At 42.2% G+C, this 21,081-nt stretch overlaps 1 protein-coding gene across 7 annotated transcripts in view; it reads right to left on the reverse strand.

Annotated features, from left to right (window-relative positions):
• Positions 1-21,081, reverse strand: part of TMEM200A (transmembrane protein 200A) — a 69,576-nt gene that overhangs the window by 12,883 nt on the left and 35,612 nt on the right. The window contains exon 1 of one of the 7 annotated variants that reach the window (XM_054024489.1): positions 14,918-15,023. The exons of 5 other annotated variants lie outside the window; for them this stretch is intronic. The gene's annotated coding sequence lies outside the window, so the exon portion shown is untranslated. Of the gene's footprint in view, positions 1-7,107; positions 7,126-14,917; positions 15,024-21,081 lie in introns of those variants that run through there. One more of the 7 variants, XM_054024491.1, reaches the window with a different exon arrangement.

The following is a 21,081-nucleotide window of genomic DNA, read 5'->3' on the forward strand; positions in this document are numbered from 1 at the left end:
CCTCATCTGGACACCCTAGGTGCCTTAGAAGACCTTTCCTTTTTGAGAGACAGACTTTTAATGAAGGACAAATCAGTATTAGTAAAGAATGGAAAATGCATTGTTTGAAAAAAATATTCCGTTTGCTAAATTACATTGGCACGAACAGTTGAATTCTGTTTGTGATACCTTAAAGGATATGAAGAAATCATTATAAAATGTATGGTAAAGCTATATAGTGCTTTCAATTTCAGTAAGTATTAAATTAGTGTGAACTAGCTAAACGTCCACATGAGGGCATCATTAGAACTTCTAATCATTTAAACTTAGGCCTTGGCTACACTTACCAGCTAGTTCGACGGCTGGAAATCGAAGTTCTGGGTTCGACTTATCGCGTCTAGTCTGGACGCGATAAGTCGAACCCGGAAGTGCTTGCCGTCGACTGCGGTACTCCAGCTCGGCGAGAGGAGTACCGCGGAGTCGACGGGGGAGCCTGCCTGCCGAGTGTGGACCAAGGTAAGTTCGAACTAAGGTACTTCGACTTCAGCTACGTTATTCACGTAGCTGAAGTTGCGTACCTTAGTTCGAATTAGGGGGGTAGTGTAAACCAAGCCTTATACTCACTTTTTTGACAGGTAGCCAGAAGTTATGAAAGCTAAGATACCAAAAGCAATTTAGCAAGGTTGTTGTAGCCATGTTGGTCCCAAAATATCAGACACACAAGGTGGGTAAGATAGTATCTTTTTCTTGCACCAACTTCTGCTGGTGAAAGAGACATGCTTTCAAGCTACACAGTCAGCCTTTGCTCCCCCCTCCTATTCCTTACCTACTTTGCCATGGAGCACCCAGGGTTCCCTTGCACTCCCTGAGACCTAACTTGCTGTCCACTATGCACTCAGAACTAAATTTCAAATACCTTTTTCTCACTCCAGCTCTGTCCTGGAGCGTAGCCACTCTGAAGCAAGGCAAAGTTGTTGTTGCTTGGTTGTGCAACTATAAATCAGTATACTTCTGCTCCGCTATTTGTGGAAAATGTATCACACCACTTTCAAAATCAGTACTAGTTGTACCAGTCACTACTGCTACAGACAGGTTTCCTGCTAAAGAGTTTGTAGAACTGTAGGCTACCAGGCCTGAGAAAAAATGAGAATGTCCCTAATATGTCAAGAACAATAAATAGAATACTGGCTAAAGAATTGAGGCACCAGTTATAGACCTAATAATGGATGTGTCTCAGGTCCTGTATTTAGCTGAAAATGGAAGCTCTTCATTCAGAGTCTAATTTATGAGAAGCATAAAACCAGATGCATTATGTGGTTTGTGGACAGGACCTCAACCTGGCTCAGAACAGATGTTGGGATTGATCGGCAGGACATAAAGCTTTCATTTAGGTATGGGTCACTTAATATGTCAGATTTTATTAATGCACATCATAGGTTAAAATGTATTCACAGTTACACATGCAAAGTTCTTTTTGAAGCTATTAGGGGACCCACTTCTACTTGTAGGTAGAATCTGGCCCTATGTTGTTAATAAGCTACCTTATCTTGCTCCTGAATCTGACTGCTCTCAGTTACAAAGATGTACATCAATTAATTTCATCAATGGGAAATGCCCCTTATTTACACCAATTTGGTGTAAAGATCAGAATCAGTTACCTAAAATATAGGTAACTCATTTGTGTTGAAATTAGAAATGAAAATGAATGCAAACTTAAAACCATTCACGAAATCTTATTAAAAGCTGGTGATTTGGATTGTGATACTTGTATAAGCAACCCAGAGATTATATCAATAAGAAGTTAAAAGGCCACATGAAAGAATCTAGAGTTATGTTTTTCCAGTTACTGTAAAATTTATAATATGTTTCTTCCTTTAGGGTCTCTTTAGACCATCACAGAGGATCGCTGGTATTAGTCAGCTTTCTATCTCTAAATCGTTAACCCAATTTCTTGATACATTGCTCAAGAGAAAAGAAGGTCAATAAATCTGCCTCTGCCGACTACAAAGCACCAGCAGATGAGTGTGGGTTTTTTCTTTTCTAAGAAAATGCTCCTGGATTGTCAGCTGTGTGTGGGAATGCTGAGTGAAGAAGGTGGGAGAAATATATGGGGAGGAAGATAGCTATAATAGATTGAAGCAGTAGGTATCTACCAACAGTCAGATGACCACAGCGGGTACATCTACATTGCAATAAAACACTTGCAGCTGGCCCGTGTCAGCTGACTTGGGCTCATGGAGCTCAGGCTGTGGGGCTATAAAATTGAATTGTGGCCTTTAATGCTCAGGCTGGGCTCTCAGAGCCCAGCTCCAGCCCGAAAACCTTTGCTGCAATTTTATAGGCCTGCAGCCTGACATGGGCCAGCAGCAGGTGTTTTATTGCAGTGTAGATATATACAGAGCTACTTACCTTTCAGTTTACAGTGGGGGGAGGGATGGTCATGATATATATACACACTACCAATTATGTTGTTTCAAAATAGCATCCTAGGGATGCTATGCTAAAAGTAGACTATTCAGACAGCTCATGTGACAAGTGAAAACAAAATGAATACTCAAATATATTTAAGGGTATTCATTAGTATTTAACATTTTGTATGGCACCTTTCACAAATATCTATTTTATTTGTATTGCAGTAGTGTTTAGAGGCTATCAATCAACGATCAGAGTCCCATTGTGACAAGCACTGTTCAAATATACAATGAAGGGGCAGTTGCTACTCCAAAGAGCTTAAGTATAAGACAAGAGACAGCAGATGGATACAACAAACAGATGGCGGAGCACTAGGTAACAGTGAGACCATTATGATTAGTGTAATAAGCAGCAGTCACAGTATGCCAGTTGCCTAAACATTGTCAAGTATTTTTTAGGCATCCCCATCATAGGTGTGTTTTAAAAAGAGATGTAAAGAAAGCTCATTCACCTCCTCTATAGTGGCCTTGTGGATTTTGACATTGTAGAAGCAGTGGCATGGGAAAAATTGTAAAGGTGCTTATTGGAAATTTTGACAAATGTGCTATCAAGGATGGCACTGCAGATATGATTTGCAGGTTGATACTATGTATGTGAGAGGCCATGAAGGGCCATAAAAGAGAAAACAGGTTAGTCTGTGCTTGTTCAAGGTAATCAATGTACTGCAGCAAAAACAACCACCAATGTCACAGTTCAGTAGGCTAGCTAAGGAAGTAAGTGGATGAAAAATTGTTTTGTTTTAAAATGTGCACAGGAATTAGTAGCTCAAATACCAGGAGGGTGAAAGTTCCATCCAAAATGAACAAAAGCCTAACACTGAGATAATGGATGACAGAGATGCAAGTGCTAAGGACCACACAGAGTGAACATAGAGGGCAGAAGGCAGAGATGAACCAGATCAGGGAACTATGTGCAAAGGGCCTGGAATGTTAGAGATGGAATGTTACCCTGAATTCATAACTTAACCAGTGCAGATGACTAAATAAGAGAGTAACATGGAGGAGAGAAAAGAGGCAATGGAAAAAAAAATCAAATGAACCACATGATTCTGTATCTACTGCAAATGAGAAATCTATGAGACAGAAAGACCACTGACAATTGAGTTACAGGTGAATCAAAGCAGGCACCGTGGTTTTAACTGTGAGACTGCATGACTGAATGAACTCTGTAGGGTCTGGGCTATGGGAATTAGACATATATAACACAGTCAGGACTGCTTACTGACCTGGGAGCTGGTCAGACCCTGGTGGTTCATTTTGAGGATTGGATTCTACAGAACTACAGCCTACTGGAAATATCCCTCCTTCTTTTCTACCCCTTTACTCCTTCCAGTCACAGACACACTTTACTTCACACTTTTGTCTTTGATTGGTAGTGAGGGGTCGACCACCTTCTGCATGCTGCCTAACAGTACCCCTCCCTGGTGTGCTTGATGCATGCTTCCCACCTTTTTCATGTGGATCACTAGGTAGGGCCACTCTCCTGAAACATCATGGTTTTCAAGGAGGCCAAGAAGCTGCCCTTAGCAACCACATAGGGCCTGCTACAGAGCTCATAGAAGTCAATGGAAAGGCTCCATATTGACTCCATAGATGCTAGATTAGGGTCATAGTCAACAAGTGAGAGAAATAAGCTGTACAGGCAGGAGATCTCCATAAGTCTCTGGCATCTAGGTAGGGTAGCACCTGGAAAAAGAGGCTGGGCTGTGTGGCTAGCATCAGCCTAGGTATACCTGACTCTTGTGGTCCTGGGCTGATGACTGAGGGCTTTGCTGTAAACCAGATGTATCCTAATTGAGAGGCTGGGTTCTGCTTCCTATACAAGAGCCTTTTAAATAGCCATGAATTTCAGAAATATTTAACAAATGGAATCTACACGTCTTTACAGCTGAGTTGATCTGTGATTAAAAGCGCAGGTCAGAATTAATGATACTCCCAAGAGTTGTGCTTTGGGGCTTGGGTTAATACTAGAAGATTAACCTCAAAATAGAAAGACCCAACTATGGAAAACCGTAGTGGGACCTAGAAAAAAAAGATTTCTTCCCTAGTCCTAGTTATTAAAAAATAGAGTCCCAAGCTGCCATTAGGGACAGCTCATTTCTTTGTTGATCCTTTTTCTCTTTTCATCCTGACTTTCCACTTTTTTAGAGGACTTGTTGCCAATTCTAGGTGGGAAGCATAGATACTCCTCATAGTGTGAAGCTACTTAAAACTGTGCTTGGAAACATTCACAGGGAAAATCTGGCTACATTATACATTTAATTGTCTTGGTATGATAGGATGTGAGAGGGGTGGGTAGGGTGCTGCTAGAATGCAACAACACTTGCATGCCACCCTGCCAACTCAGAGGGAACACTGCAGGTACCTAGCAACAGGCCAGCACGAATGCCGCACCTGCTGGCCTCTCAGCAAGAGTGCTCCACTGCATGTTGCCATGACAGCAAAAGCACAAGAACCAGTTAATCACAGCTGGGCAGCCTCACCACAGAAGCACAGATTTAGAACTCCCAATATCTGTTGTACACCTATTTTTGCAGATTTATAAATCCATAAATATGGCAAAAACTAAGCTAACAGCACAAGTGTTCAGTTCTACAGTGTGCTTCTGAGTGTGCTCCTAAAACACTGGAACTTAGACAGGTCTCCACAGCTGCAGAAACAAGACAATTGATTAGATGATTTAGCCTGCCATGGAGCCACTGGGACAAATTCACAGGTGACTAACTTAGTCTGGAAGGAATTACACCCTCTTCCACCATGACCACCTCCAATCTACAAAAGGATTTTTTTACAAAAAAAATTCCTACTCTCACTAGAACCATTTCAGCTCTACCAGGGTCAGTAACAGTGGGAACACTAGTGTAAATTACAGAAAGCCTAGCTGGTAAGCCTGGACCATGATATCCCCTAAACTCCCGTGCAGTACCCCTAGAGAATGCAAACCCACCCAGAAGCTAACAGCCCTGACAACCCTCTGAACTAGCCAGCAGAGCTGGCCAGAAGCAAAGATTAGAGCATGCTGTCTCATCCTAGCTCCCCGGCTCATAATCCATTCCCAAAGCGCCACTCCAGGTGGTGTAGCTCCCTACTAATGCCCAACACTACTCCACTATTGCTGTCATTGCTCCTTAGTACACACCATGTCTGTGCTTGACTAAAGTCATCTGGTCCTAATTGTGTCACATAATATAGAATGTTTTGTGCTGTAAAACATATTGCTATAAAACATGCAAGCAGTGCAATTCAACCAAGTTAACCTGGCTGTTGGAACCTTAATTTTTGCATTTTCTGACACTCGGGAATTAGCTGTGCAGTTGATCATTGCATCAACATTGATTTTTGTGTTTAATAACATATATTTTGGCTTGGTAAGATGTTCTGATGAACTTGCTTTAATTGTGCTTGCCCTGGCCTTATGCTAGTATGTACTTCATTGCTTAATCCATGCCTGCTCCAATTTTCTCCACTGCAGGCTACAGCTATCCTTCTCCACTGCTTTAGTACTTATACCATCCCCGCTTTTGAATAATTGATTCCTCACTGTCTTACTGTAAGCCCCAAAAGACAACTCCCACCTTTTCATGCTCTCTGTATGTGTATATATATCTCCTCAATATATGTTCCATTCTATGCACCCGAAGAAGTGGGCTGTAGCCCACGAAAGCTTATGCTCAAATAAATTTGTTAGTCTCTAAGGTGCCAAAAGTACTTCTGCCCTTTTCTTTATTGAATCAACTATTTCAAAAACCTATTACTTTAAAAAAGAATGTGGGCAATAAAAAGAACCTGGAGAGAGGGCAGGCAGAACAGAGTAGGTGTAGAAGGGAAGAGAATTATAGTTTAATTTGTGCGTGAAAGGTGAACTGGGGCAGGGAGGTACTTTTCAGCATGGTTTGGTTCATCTATATTGTTATACCTGCCTCCTCCCTTAGCCAGCACACATGGTATGGGGAAACTGCAGTTTTTAAGGACCTTTATTTCTCTGACACAGTAACTAGATTACATCATAGCAATGCCAATGTTGAGGACTAATGTTAGCTGGGATCAATGACAAGCATTTCTTTACTCTGTTGAAACTGATGGTCAGCACGGGATGTTGCTTCACGTAGAGAACTCCTGACTCACATGTCCTATGGGTAAAATAATAAAGACCCCAATATACCAGTACATAGTTTTAGACAGTGCTACAGTAAAGTGATGATCCTGGATATCAGTAATATAAATATATTTAAATGAGGTAGATTCAACCCTGGGTCTATGCTGGCAGGAATACGATTTATCTGTAGAACACAGAACACTTTACCAAGGGGGCCATCCCCATTCTGTAGATGGAGTAACTGCCTCCCCCCCCAAAACAGGGTAAAATTTTAGAAAGTGTCTAAATCCCATTTTCAAAAGTGACTTAGGCTCCTAGGTCTCTTAGCACTTTTGGAAAATATTATCCTTCGGTTCTGAACCAGCAAACATTTATGCATGTGCTTAACTTTAAGCATGTAAATAGTCACATTGACAATTAGATCTCCCCTCACTCCTTCCTTTTTCCTATCTAATAATATGGTTATGGTTCCTTCTCACTGACATGCAATAACCTCCCCAGCTCTCTATTTACCCATAAGCCACTAATAGGCTTTGGCTGTTCCCCATCCTCCCTGCTAACCTTTTCCCTCCTCATTCCTCTGCTGTCCACATCCACCAACTTCTTAAGGAATCTCTTTTTAGGCCCAGTGTTTGTGGCAGCCTCTCTACTGGTGAATCCAGATCTTCCAGGGTGTGGATTATGTAGCCACATTCTGTATGGTCTATTAGGATTTGTAACTGGAAAAAGGAAGGAAAACCATTTAAAAAAAAAAAAAAAAAAAAAAAAAAAAAGAAGAAGAAGAAGAAGAACAAGCCATACTGTCAGTAGTCCTAATCTGTTTATATGGTGACTCTTTTTTCTATTTTAGGATATAATCTTTGGCATTTTTCACTCTTTATTTCAGCATTCCAATCTGTTTGTCTCTATAAACTGCAAACAGAAACAGAAAATGTTTTTTTGACTCCCACTGCTAAAAAACATAATTCATGAGTAAGGCTGCGAGTCTGTCACGGAGGTCATGGAAGTCCTGGATTCTGTGACTTTCTGGGACCTCCGTGACTTCCGCAGCTGCACCAGCCGCTGCTGGGGTGGCCCCGGGGCCAGGTGCATCGGCTGCTGCTTGGGCGGCCCTGGTCAGCTGGCCCTAGGGCCACCCGAGCAGCAGCCAGTGCAGCTGGCCCTGGGGCCCGCTGGAGCATCAGCTATCCTGCCCCAGAGCAGCCCCGGAGCCCGTCGGCACAGCAGGCGGACAGGGACCGTGAGCCCCTGCAATCAGAGCCCTGGGGCCCCAGGAGCAGCTAAGATTTAGTCATGGGTATTTTTAGTAAAAGTCATGGACAGGTCACGGGCCATGAATTGTTGTTTATTGCCTGTGACCTGTCCATGACTTTTACTAAAAATACCCATGACTAAATCTTAGCCTTATTCATGATAGATTCTTTTAAAGTCTAATTGGATTAATATGGCAATAATATTTTTTTCTTAGTTAAAAATTATCTCAGAGAAAGGTTAGCAAAATTACTACTGAAGATTTATCTGCCTGTTGCTGAGGTAGCCTTTCTGATTACAAAATGCCTTTAATCCCTCTCTTTTAAAACAGAATCCACTTTAAATCCCAAGAACTCTCTTCCTACTAAATTGTGTAGGGAGAGGAAGAATGTATCATAAATCCCACTGCAAAAGAAAGATATCGATCTGTCTGTCTAATAGCATAGTGACATACTGTGCAATGGCAAGAATTCCTTCTAAACTCTGCTCGCTGAATATTAACCAGATTTAGCATCAATACTGTTACGCTGCTTAGAAATGAGGATGCTCATATGTGTATCATGTAAAACCATATTATAAGTCCAAAGGGATGACGAGTTACTCAGTGATAGTTAACAACTTTCCATCTGCGTCTCAAGGGTTGACATATTAAACAGATCGCTGAGTATAGGTCAAGTTTAAATTCTGCCTGTTTAGATGCATGATAAATGAATAAATAAATAAAACAAACAAATTACATAAGCCATTGTTTATTTTCCTCTCTGCAAACCATCTTGCTGAAACAGTCCAGCTGCCATAAAGTCTGTCTTCTGCTACGAAGAAAGCAATGGTTCAGTTTGGAATTTAATATTCAACTGAAAGCCTCAGAAAATAATCTTCTCCACATGGAGCTGAAATGAAGCTCCTGCTCAGGACCACATGTTGGCTGGGTCACTTTAAATTTTAAAATTAACCTTTTTCTATAAATTTAAGCTTTTGCCTCACTCAGAATGAGTGTTTCTTCAAACTGATCTCCTTGAGAATGTCTATTTTTAGCACCATATTTAAAGGTGAACTACATAGCCAAACAAAAGAGGTTTGTGTCCTTTATCGTGTATAAAGGTGGCCAAAAAAAAAAATTTAAGTTTTTACATTAGAAATTGAATTGCAGCTTTTCCAGTCCTGTCTGAGGGGCAAAAGGGGTTGTTGAGATACCCCAAAGTTACTCTGTGATGAGGTCATTTGTGAGATACCAGTGGAATTAAACTCAGATTCAGCATCTGCTCCCTCCTCAAATAAGAAATCTAAGTTCAGATTTCAGCCTCAAACTATGATCTAATTGTTCAGATCCTCCAAAGACTGACAGAGCTCTTCAGCACAGGATTTGATCCTGCCGGATGCACTGGCCCATTCTAGCAATGCACTTAACAGTCATGCTGAAGTTTAAGCACATGAATAGTCCAGTTGACCTCAGTGGCACTACTCATGTGCTTAAAGTGAAACACTTACTTTGTAAATCCAAGTGTTTTGCTGGATTGACCCAGAATACACCTTGCAAAACTGAGCCCATAAAGAGGGAAATCAAGGCCTGATATTGCTAATGTAAATAATAGGCACAGAGACAGACAGACAAAGAAACAAATGAGGCCAACTTTATGCATACTTAAGGAAGAGTGTAGGACACACAATTCCTTATTCTTTGTTCACTTTTAATGTAAGAATTCTATTTTCTTCATCACTCTTTATACAGAGAACTCCAACAAGGTACAACGTATTCAGAGATAAGGTCTGTTTTTTTCAAAAAAAGTCATAAATTGAACTGGTGCTACACAAAATGCTGAAAAATGCACAAATGCACTGGGGGCTGGAGGAAGGAACCTGAGAAACAATTAATCTAATATCAGTCTCAGTACTGAAGGTGTTGCTTTTAGCAACAGTAGCTAAAAATATTTCAAACTGTGTGATTTTTAAACTGATGTCTATTACAAGATAAACATTTTTTTAAAATGTAAAAATATAAGATCTCAAATCAGTTCTAGATGCGCATGCTGACAAATGCCCATATCCTGCAAATTGCAGGATTGGGGCCTTATACATTACCAATACATTTACATTAGAAAATAGTTAATTATTCCATTCCCCCTTCTCTTGCTTTCTCAAATCATGAATTTATGCTCCCATATTATAAATATCTTAAGCAAGAGAAGGATTGGACTCTGAGCTTTTCATGGTGCTATCAACAGTTGCAAGGAAATGTGAGAAATTTATCACAGGATTTGACAAGTATGTGAAGGGCTAAAGGCCCAGTACTGCAAACTGGTGAATGTTTCTATAGGGCAAATAGATCTCTTCTGGATCAGAATTGTACCCTCAATTAAGTGAGCCATCCCACTAAAGTTAGTGAATAAGGATCATTACTTGTTAAGTTCTGACAAGTGCTCCATATTGTAAAAGACTCACATAAACATAGTTCCTGTTCCAAGAAGCTCATGTAAGTGTTGCAGGCTCAGGTTCACTCTTTCAAAACAGTTTGTGGGTTTTAAGCTTTCTACATACATAAATTATAAATAAGTAAATGGAGATATCCTATCTCCTAGAACTGGAAGGGACCTTGAAAGGTCATTGAGTCCAGCCCCCTGGCTTCACTAGCAGGACCAAGTACTGATTTTACCCTAGATCCCTAAGTGGCCCCCTCAAGGATTGAACTCACAACCCAGGGTTTAGCAAGCTAAATATGAGTCAACAGTGTGATGCTGTTGCAAAAAAAGCAAACATGATCCTGGGATGTATTAACAGGTGCGTGGTGAGCAAGACACGAGAAGTCATTCTTCCGCTCTACTCTGCTCTGGTTAGGCCTCAGCTGGAGTATTGTGTCCAGTTCTGGGCGCCGCATTTTAAAAAAGATGTGGAGAAATTGGAAAGGGTCCAGAGAAGAGCAACAAGAATGATTAAAGGTCTAGAGAACATGACCTATGAAGGAAGGCTGAAAGAATTGGGTTTGTTTAGTTTGGAAAAGAGAAGACTGAGAGGGGACATGATAGCAGTTTTCAGGTATCTAAAAGGGTGTCATAAGGAGGAGGGAGAAAACTTGTTCACCTTAGCCTCTAAGGATAGAACCAGAGGCAATGGGTTTAAACTGCAGCAAGGGAGGTCTAGGTTGGACATTAGGAAAAAGTTCCTAACTGTCAGGGTGGTTAAACACTGGAATAAATTGCCTAGGGAGGTTGTGGAATCTCCATCTCTGGAGATATTTAAGAGTAGGTTAGATAAATGTCTATCAGGAATGGTCTAGACGGTATTTGGTCCTGCCATGCGGGCAGGGGACTGGACTCGATGACCTCTCGAGGTCCCTTCCAGTCCTAGAATCTATGAATCATAAGAATCTATGAAAGCCAATGCTCAAACCACTGAGCTATCCCTCCCCCTGATCTTGGCTGTTTTTAAAAAGCTTTGTAGTTCACTTTTATCATGTAGGTGGATTTTCATCCTCAGGATGAATTCATCCATGATGCTAGATCCTGCATTTCTTAAGCACTGAAACTCCAGCAGGCAAGGAATGCTGGATAAGGCCATATTTCTCAAACCTTCTTTCTTTTCCTCCTCCTGTTTCTGGGTTGTCTGGTTTTGATGCTTGTTTGTTTTTCCATGCTGCCCTATTTATTTCTCACTTTCATCTCAATTGATTTTTTTTAAGCTCTTTAAGGCCAACATCTTTGACAACTGGGGGGGGAGGGGAAGGAGAGAGAGGAAATATCTAATGAAAAATAAACCTGCTAGATTGTTCTGTGTCTGAAAGAACACTCTACACAAACTCCAGATCAAGTTTCAAGTGAGACAGAGAATATGCAGATGCCTTCAGAAAACAATGAAAGGCATGAAGGAAAGTCCTTTCTGCCCCTAGAAGGAGTGATCTCATAGTCTCAGAACATACGCAATTGCTTATTCTATGGCATGTAAACACTGGCTGTCAGGCCTATATCTGCAATATCATGGAAGCGCAGTATAAAGGCCGTACTATATAACAATAGAACAGTGTTTGTGGACCTGGCTACAAAACACTTGTCCCCTCACCCAGTAACAAGAGAATAGCGTGAATGGTACCTTAACCATGTTCCCAAACTGTATTCATAGGAACATAGGAATTTCCTTGCTGGACTGAAAAACTGATCCTAGCTATGGCAATATTGGATGAAATCCTGACCCTATGGAAGTCAGTAGCAAAACTTCCATTGACTTGAATAGGACAGGATTTCACTCACTGAGTTAGAGGTGTATTTGTGGAACTTCATTGGTTTTAAACAGCACCACTCTATACGCACACAAAATCCATAGCACTGAAGCAGACAGCAAACTTATGAAAGAAAAACCTTAGTGTGCAAGAGTAAATTAGTTAGAAAATCCTACCGCATTAAATTATAAACATTCTCCAGAGGGTTATCCAATGGGATATGCAGCTCTAGAGTTTAGCCATTTTTTTTAAGATATCCATAAGCAACAACAAAATTCTTATCCCCAATACACTTGAAGTGAAACTATGAAAGGAAAAAATATGAAAAATCTGTTTTTAAAGATCAATTTAATTAAATCCACAAACACTAAAATGACAAGTTTCAGAGTAACAGCCGTGTTAGTCTGTATCCGCAAAAAGAAGAACAGGAGTACTTGTGGCACCTTAGAGACTAACAAATTTATTAGAGCATAAGCTTTCGTGGACTACAGCCCACTTCTTCGGATGCATATAGCTACTAAAATGTCAATCATAATCTTATGATTATTGCATAGCATAATTACAGGACAGAGTTACAGATATGTGGGTGTTGTCACAGGATAGCTAGCACTTAAATGAAATCAGACCCAGCTCTCCTGTTCCAGTCTGGGTGCTTCCTAGTTTGGTGTAATGAGGAGGGTGGAGCTGCCCCCAGAGTTATAAATAAGAAACAGCAAGGGAGGACGCAGAATCCAGAGAGAGGAGAGAAAATGCAGGAGAGGAGCAGAGGTGGATTGAGAGCTTGGGGCGGGGGCGTGGCGGGGGGATGGGGGGGTTCGCAGCAGGGGAGGTAATGCTTCTGACAGAGATAACAGTGAGAGTTCCCTCTTGGAGCTGGCTCAGACTGCTGACAGCAAAATGCAGTTGCGGGTGCGGGGATCACGTACAAATTTCCCCAGGCCAGAGAGCCATGGCAGGAGAGGACCGAAGAAGAGGGCAGCAGACGGAGCTGGCTATCTGAGCCAGAGAGCTGAAGGCTAGGGAACAATGAAGGGGTGAGCCCACTGATGGCTCCAGGTGAAAATTAGAACCATACCTGAGAACAAAAACAGGGAAGCACCCCAGCTAGAGGGGCTGGTGTGAAGAATGGTGAGAATTTCCAGAGCTGTATCTGTGAGGTGAGGTGTGCTGAGATGCAATGGAGCTGTTCCACAGAGCCTCAGCATGGTGAGAGATGCTGGAGCTGTACTTGGTGTTTTGATGAACTGCTGGAACTTGAAAGATTGAATGTACTTCTTTGGACTGTGCCGAGGAATCCTGTATTATGATTTACATGCACAGGGCTGGTTTTTTGTAATATATTAACCATGTAAAGGCTATTCTTACTTGGAAATCTTGTGTGGAGTTACTGGGGACTTTGAAAAAGAGAAACTGAATCATAGAATCATAGAATCATAGAATATCAGAGTTGGAAGGGACCTCATGAGGTCATCTAGTCCAACCCCCTGCTCAAAGCAGGACCAATTCCCAGCTAAATCATCCCAGCCAGGGCTTTGTCAAGCCGGGCCTTAAAAACCTCCAAGGAAGGAGACTCCACCACCTCCCTAGGTAACGCATTCCAGTGTTTCACCACCCTCCTAGTGAAATAGTTTTTCCTGATATCCAACCTGGACCTCCCCCACTGCAGCTTGAGACCATTGCTCCTTGTTCTGTCATCTGCCACCACTGAGAACAGCCGAGCTCCATCCTCTTTGGAACCCCCCTTCAGGTAGTTGAAGGCTGCTATCAAATCCCCCCTCATTCTTCTCTTCTGGAGACTAAACAATCCCAGTTCTCTCAGCCTCTCCTCATAAGTCATGTGCTCCAGACCCCTAATCATTTTTGTTGCCCTCCGCTGGACTCTTTCCAATTTTTCCACATCCTTCTTGTAGTGTGGGGACCAAAACTGGACACAGTATTCCAGATGAGGCCTCACCAATGTCGAATAAAGGGGAACGATCACGTTCCTCGATCTGCTGGCAATGCCCCTACTTATACAGCCCAAAATGCCGTTAGCCTTCTTGGCAACAAGAGCACACTGTTGACTCATATCCAGCTTCTCGTCCACTGTGACCCCTAGGTCCTTTTCAGCAGAACTGCTACCTAGCCATTCGGTCCCTAGTCTGTAGCAGTGCATGGGATTCTTCCGTCCTAAGTGCAGGACTCTGCACTTGTCCTTGTTGAACCTCATCAGGTTTTTTTCTGCCCAATCCTCTAATTTGTCTAGGTCCCTCTGTATCCGATCCCTACCCTCTAGTGTATCTACCACGCCTCCTAGTTTAGTGTCATCTGCAAACTTGCTGAGAGTGCAGTCCACACCATCCTCCAGATCATTAATAAAGATATTAAACAAAACCGGCCCCAGGACCGACCCTTGGGGCACTCCACTTGAAACCGGCTGCCAACTAGACATGGAGCCATTGATCACTACCCGTTGAGCCCGACGATCTAGCCAGCTTTCTATCCACCTTACAGTCCATTCATCCAGCCCATACTTCTTTAACTTGGTGGCAAGAATACTGTGGGAGACAGTATCAAAAGCTTTGCTAAAGTCAAGAAATAACACATCCACTGCTTTCCCCTCATCCACAGAGCCAGTTATCTCATCATAGAAGGCAATTAGGTTAGTCAGGCACGACTTCCCCTTCGTGAATCCATGCTGACTGTTCCTGATCACTTTCCTCTCCTCTAAATGTTTCATAATTGATTCCTTGAGGACCTGCTCCATGATTTTTCCAGGGACTGAGGTGAGGCTGACTGGCCTGTAGTTCCCCGGATCCTCCTTCTTCCCTTTTTTAAAGATGGGCACTACATTAGCCTTTTTCCAGTCGTCTGGGACCTCCCCCGATCGCCATGAGTTTTCAAAAATAATGGCTAATGGCTCTGCAATCTCACCCGCCAACTCCTTTAGCACCCTCGGATGCAGCGCATCCGGCCCCATGGACTTGTGCACGTCCAGTTTTTCTAAATAGTCCCGAACCACTTCTTTCTCCACAGAGGGTTGGCCACCTTCTCCCCATGCTGTACTGCCCAGTGCAGCAATCTGGGAGCTGACCTTGTGCGTGAAGACAGAGGCAAAAAAATCATTGAGTACATTAGCTTTTTCCACATCCTTGGTCACTAGGTTGCCTCCCTCATTCAGTAAGGGGCCCACACTTTCCTTGATTTTCTTCTTGTTGCTAACATACCTGAAGAAACCCTTCTTGTTACTCTTAACATCTCTTGCTAACTGCAACTCCAAGTGTGATTTGGCCTTCCTGATTTCACTCCTGCACGCCTGAGCAATATTTTTATACTCCTCCCTGGTCATTTGTCCAATCTTCCACTCCTTATAAGCCTCTTTTTTGCGTTTAAGATCAGCAAGGATTACACTGTTTAGCCAAGCTGGTCGCCTGCCATATTTACTATTCTTTCTACACATCGGGATGGTTTGTTCCTGCAACCTCAATAAGGATTCTTTAAAATACAGCCAGCTCTCCTGGACCCCTTTGCCCTTCATGTTATTCTCCCAGGGGATCCTGCCCATCTGTTCCCTGAGGGAGTCAAAGTCTGCTTTTCTGAAGTCCAGGGTCCGTATTCTGCTGCTCTCTTTTCTTCCTTGTGTCAGGATCCTGAACTCGACCATCTCATGGTCACTGCCTCCCAGGTTCCCATCCACTTTTGCTTCCCCTACTAGTTCTTCCCTGTTTGTGAGCAGCAGGTCAAGAAAAGCTTTGCCCCTAGTTGGTTCCTCCAGCACTTGCACCAGGAAATTGTCCCCTACACTTTCCAAAAATTTCCTGGATTGCCTGTGCACCGCTGTATTGCTCTCCCAGCAGATATCAGGGTGATTAAAGTCTCCCATGAGAACCAGGGCCTGTGATCTAGCAACTTCTGCTAGTTGCCAGAAGAAAGCCTCGTCCACCTCGTCCCCCTGGTCTGGTGGTCTATAGCAGACTCCAACCACGACATCACCCTTGTTGCTCACACTTCTCAACTTTATCCAGAGACTCTCAGGTTTTTCTGCAGTATCATACCGGAGCTCTGAGCAGTCATACTCCTCTCTTACATACAACGCAACTCCCCCACCTTTTCTGCCCTGCCTGTCCTTCCTGAACAGTTTATATCCATCCATGACAGTACTCCAGTCATGTGAGTTATCCCACCAAGTCTCTGTTATTCCAATCACATCATAGTTCCCTGACTGTGCCAGGACTTCCAGTTCTCCCTGCTTGTTTCCCAGGCTTCTTGCATTTGTGTATAGGCACTTAAGATAACTCAACGATCGTCCCTCTTTCTCAGCATGAGACAGGAGTCCTCCCCTGTTGCGCTCTCCTGCTTGTGCTTCCTCCCAGGATCCCATTTCCCCACTTACCTCAGGGCTTTGGTCTCCTTCCCCCGGTGAACCTAGTTTAAAGCCCTCCTCACTAGGTTAGCCAGCCTGCTGGCGAAGATGCTCTTCCCTCTCTTCGTTAGGTGGAGCCCGTCTCTGCCTAGCACTCCTTCTTCTTGGAACACCATCCCATGGTCGAAGAATCCAAAGCCTTCTCTCCGACACCACCTGCGTAGCCATTCGTTGACTTCCACATCGTTGAAGCACGGAGCCACACACAAAGGACACAACCAACCTGCCAAAAGTGCCTTAACTGTGCATTTCTTACCTGAAAATGTTTGGATTTCTTGTAAGTGTAACCAAAACTCTATATTTCCTGGCTTTATAATGCTTTATTTTGGGATAATTACAACATCTGTGTAACATATTTGGCTCTAAGTTACACTGAAACTTAACTTCATTTTAATGTAGATTTTTGTCAGGTATTATACAAAAAAAGAGATGACAAATGAGAAACTATACAACAAGCTGACAGCACTTCACTTTCCATATAATTGTCAATATCAAGAAGGAGTGAAATATTTTGCATTTAAGTGCTTTTCTTTAACCCAAATATTGCATAGAATGACTCATGTTATAAGTCACACCATTTAAAGAGGGTGAAAAAAACCCTCTCAAGCTGAAAGACACTTACATGATTAAAAGGAAGCATTAACTGTTTAATGGAAATTGAATTGGAATTTCACAGATCCTATAAGTTTCATAGAATGTAAACCATTTCACATCTCAAATGCATGTATCATGAACTGTCTCACAGATGCAGCCCAGCGTACCCCTTGAGGTTTTTCAAATTCTTGCAAATCTCCTCATAAACTTGCCAACAGCTGGGAAGATGCTGCTCAAAAACACAGCAGATGTATTAGAAGAACAGAGCATTTTTATGTCATCATGGGACTGAAAAGAATTTTCCTTTACTGCAATTTTAAGCACAGCGCTCCCTCACCATAAAGCTACACCTTATTTGCCAAGATTTCTGAATATGTCTGCCTGCTGATTCTGACAGAAAATGGGGTTTTAAACCATTAGCTACAGTTCAATAGTTTAAAATAAGGAAGCTCTATTAAAGAGGAGACTCAGAGTGACCACTTTATAAATACAATTTTTTTGCTATTTTTTCATATCAACCTTGAGCTCATTATCCTAGATAGAGGCCCCAATTAGGAAAGCATCCCTATACAGGGTAATACTTAAGCACATGCTTGGCAGGCAGCCCTGTTGCACCTTCCTGCAGCCTAGCTGCAAGATCACACATCCAGTGACACTGAAGAAATGGGCCTGAGGAGAGAGGCCCAGGTAGGCTCCAGTTTCCTCCAGCTTCTCTTGAAGCTACCAACATTCCACCCTGTCCCCGCAACACTCATCCACCCAGCTATCCACAGAAGCCCCCAAACTCCTTCTACCATATCCTAGCCACAGCTGCCAGGTTTAGTGCAGCTCCATGCCCTACTCCTGCCACTGATTGCAGAAGGGTGTATTGTCCTTAAGCTTTAGGGTGGCAATTGATTTACATATTTGCCAATTATAGAATATAAGGGAGCTGCACAAAATGTGGCAACTACTGTATATTAAGTTAAAGTTCAAGCATATATTTTAATGCTTTCCAGGATCAGGGCCATAATCAGTAAAGTCCTGATCCCACATCAATTGAAGCCAGTGGCAAAGCTACCATGGACTTCATTGGAGCATTCTGATCCAGAACCAACACAGAACTTAAGAACATGTTTAACTTTACACATGTCAGTAATCTCATTGCACCTTGCAGGACTGAGGGTTTGTCTACATGAACATTCAGTGTGTGGCAAACCAGGGTGTAAATCTAGCCTGCCCATGCCCTAAGTGTCCACCTGGACCTTCTTGACACACGCTTACTGTTACTTATTGCACTTTGATCTACTCCCATTTCAAAGCAAGGTAGATCAAGCGCACTAGCAATTGTTAATGCGGATTTGCAAGGTCCATGTGGACAGTTAGTATATGGCAGGCTAATGTGGGATAGATTTACACCCCAGCTTGCCACAAACTAAATGTTCATGCAGACAAGCCCTGAGTCTCTAACCCTACATCAGACTCTGCTAGTATGAACCCAGATGCAGGATCAGGGCACAAATGAGTACCAACCTTTCAAAAAAAAAAAAAAAATCAAGAAATTCTCTTTTGAAATCAGTGACATGGTCAATAAAAAAAAAAAAAAAACAACATTTTTACTTAAACATTTTTATCTACTATTATTACAGTTATTTAAGATTCCTATAATTGAGCAATATTAGACAAGGTAGATATTTTATCTCCTTCTTCATTTCGTTGACTTTGTGTACTTGACAATACTTTTTGTATGACCAGTTTCTCTATTCCCTATGTGATCAGGTAGGGATAGTTGTTTGTATGAGTTTTTCATACAGCAACAGGGGAGAATAAAACTTTTTTTGGGGGCGGGGGAATATTAAAAGTGCAAAAGTTGGCAGGGGGACTTGGAGGCAAAGGATCTGAAATTTACACATTGGACTAGACTTCTCATAAATGTTGTTCCCTTAAATACTAAACCTTAGACTAAATTTGTTTATATTAGAAGCATTTTGGAACTATTTGTACTGGTTCTAACATCCAGTCATAAAATTTGCAATGGACACAAAAAATGTACTCCTCTTCCAGGAAGAGTTTAAGATAATTGCATGAATCAACACTAGTCTATGGTGCTGCCAACCAAAAGACAATGGTCAAACGCAAGTTTCCAAAAACAGAAGAGCCTAGGTCAAGGGTAGAGACACCCCTACACCTTGCTATTTATCTGCTATATAGAATAGAGGGAGCCAAAAGAACTTGTTTTTAAAAGATTATACCTTTTACAAGATTATACCTTTTAAAAAAAATCAATTTTCTGAGAGACAAATTCCAGCAATAAAGCATTATTCTTTATAATTACTTTGATTTTATTCACGGCTGCCTAGAGACAGAGTTTCTGCCCATATGCTGTGTGAAACATGAAGTGCTTGCACTTTTAATGCCAAATCCCTCAGTCCTCATCTACCAGAAGAGCCAAATTCTCTTAGATCTTCATCCGACTTCCATTGAAGTCAATAGCAAACCTCACATTGACATCAAATGGGCAGAGTTGGGGCTTTGGTTTATAGCTTAAGTTCTGTGTCTCTGTTTACCTCGTTTCTTGACTGAGACATGGTCTAATCCTTGTTTATAGCAATACATGCATATTCTAATGGGTGTGTGTATTAAGTTTTCAAAATTGAACAGTGAGGCTGACTGTATGTACAAATTTCAGAGTAACAGCCGTGTTAGTCTGTATCTGCAAAAAGAAGAACAGGAGTACTTGTGGCACCTTAGAGACTAACAAATTTATTAGAGCATAAAAAAGCTTATGCTCTAATAAATTTGTTAGTCTCTAAGGTGCCACAAGTACTCCTGTTCTTCTTTTTGTATGTACAAAATGGTCATCGTCCTCTGCTGCATTCAAGCAGTGCTGAAGCCTGTCCTAATATGTGCTGCCTGCTCACAGCCCCCAAGGAGCAGCAAAGGATTGCTGAGATGCTCCAACCAGGCCCGTTTCTGTCAGCCACAGTCCCTATCCCTTAAGCAGGAGAGTGTGCCGTGGTGGCTCTGCACCACTCGTGGATCCCCTATACAGGTGGAATCTTCCTGGGCCCAGTTTAACTGGCTTAAGGGCAGCCAGAACTGCTGCATTGAAGGGAAGGATCTGCCCAAAGAGCTAGAATATTTTATTTTGTGTTTGGTTTTGTTCTTATGACATTACTTTAGGCAGAAAATGGTCACACTATGAATTGTCATGGGAAAACAGTAATGTTATCTCCCTGTATTAGAGTGCTACAGAATTGCAGAAGACCAACATGGTCATACAGACCAGGCTAATCTCCAGTTTTGGCCATACACTCAGACTTTCTGCTCAACTTCTCTGACCCTCTGTCCCTTCCTCTGCATTTCTCCCAAACTGGCTAACAGAATTATTATTATTTGAAGCTTTTGCTTCTTCCCACTGCTGAATGTTGCTATCCCAGCTTCTGCTTGATGGGAAGGGGAATCAGGTCAGTGGCTCAGATAACTCAGAAGGCAGTAAGCAATTTACAAGACAGATAGAAAGACACAGGTGCATGTCCCAACAGCTTAGTTATGATGCAACAAATTGGGGGTAGCAAAACAGGATGAAGTGAGAAAGGACAAGTGTTACAGCAACAGCCTTACATAGCTTGTTGGTGATAACCTCAGTGGGGTAATGGGAGGGGAAGTGATGGAGGGAAACAGGACTGGGGGACTTTGTAGGGAAAAGAAAGACATAATGGACTTTGGAGTAAGACAGAACTACAGTGAGGCAAGGCTAGATAGGAACAGAGATAAAAGGAAAGAACTTTGCACGTGCAGAGAAAAAAAAATGGGAATCTCAAGAATATGCCTTTTTTTGCAGCAACTCTCATTAGCTAACCTGGGTTAAAATAGCAGGGAAGACATGACAACATAGCTTTTAACTCAATTTAGCAGCTTGAGTTAAAGCCCATAGGGGAGCCTGGAGTTGAACTCAAGCTACTAACCCAAGTTAAAAGCTGCGTTGTTATGTCTTCAGTGCTGCTTTTAACCCAAGTTAGCTAACTGGAGTTAAGAACACACCTCTTATTTGCAGAGTATGCTCTTCGGGACAAGGACCATCTTTTTGTTCTGTACAGTG

Source organism: Malaclemys terrapin, chromosome 3 (genome assembly GCF_027887155.1).
Source record: "Malaclemys terrapin pileata isolate rMalTer1 chromosome 3, rMalTer1.hap1, whole genome shotgun sequence".
Lineage (NCBI taxonomy): Eukaryota > Metazoa > Chordata > Testudines > Emydidae > Malaclemys > Malaclemys terrapin.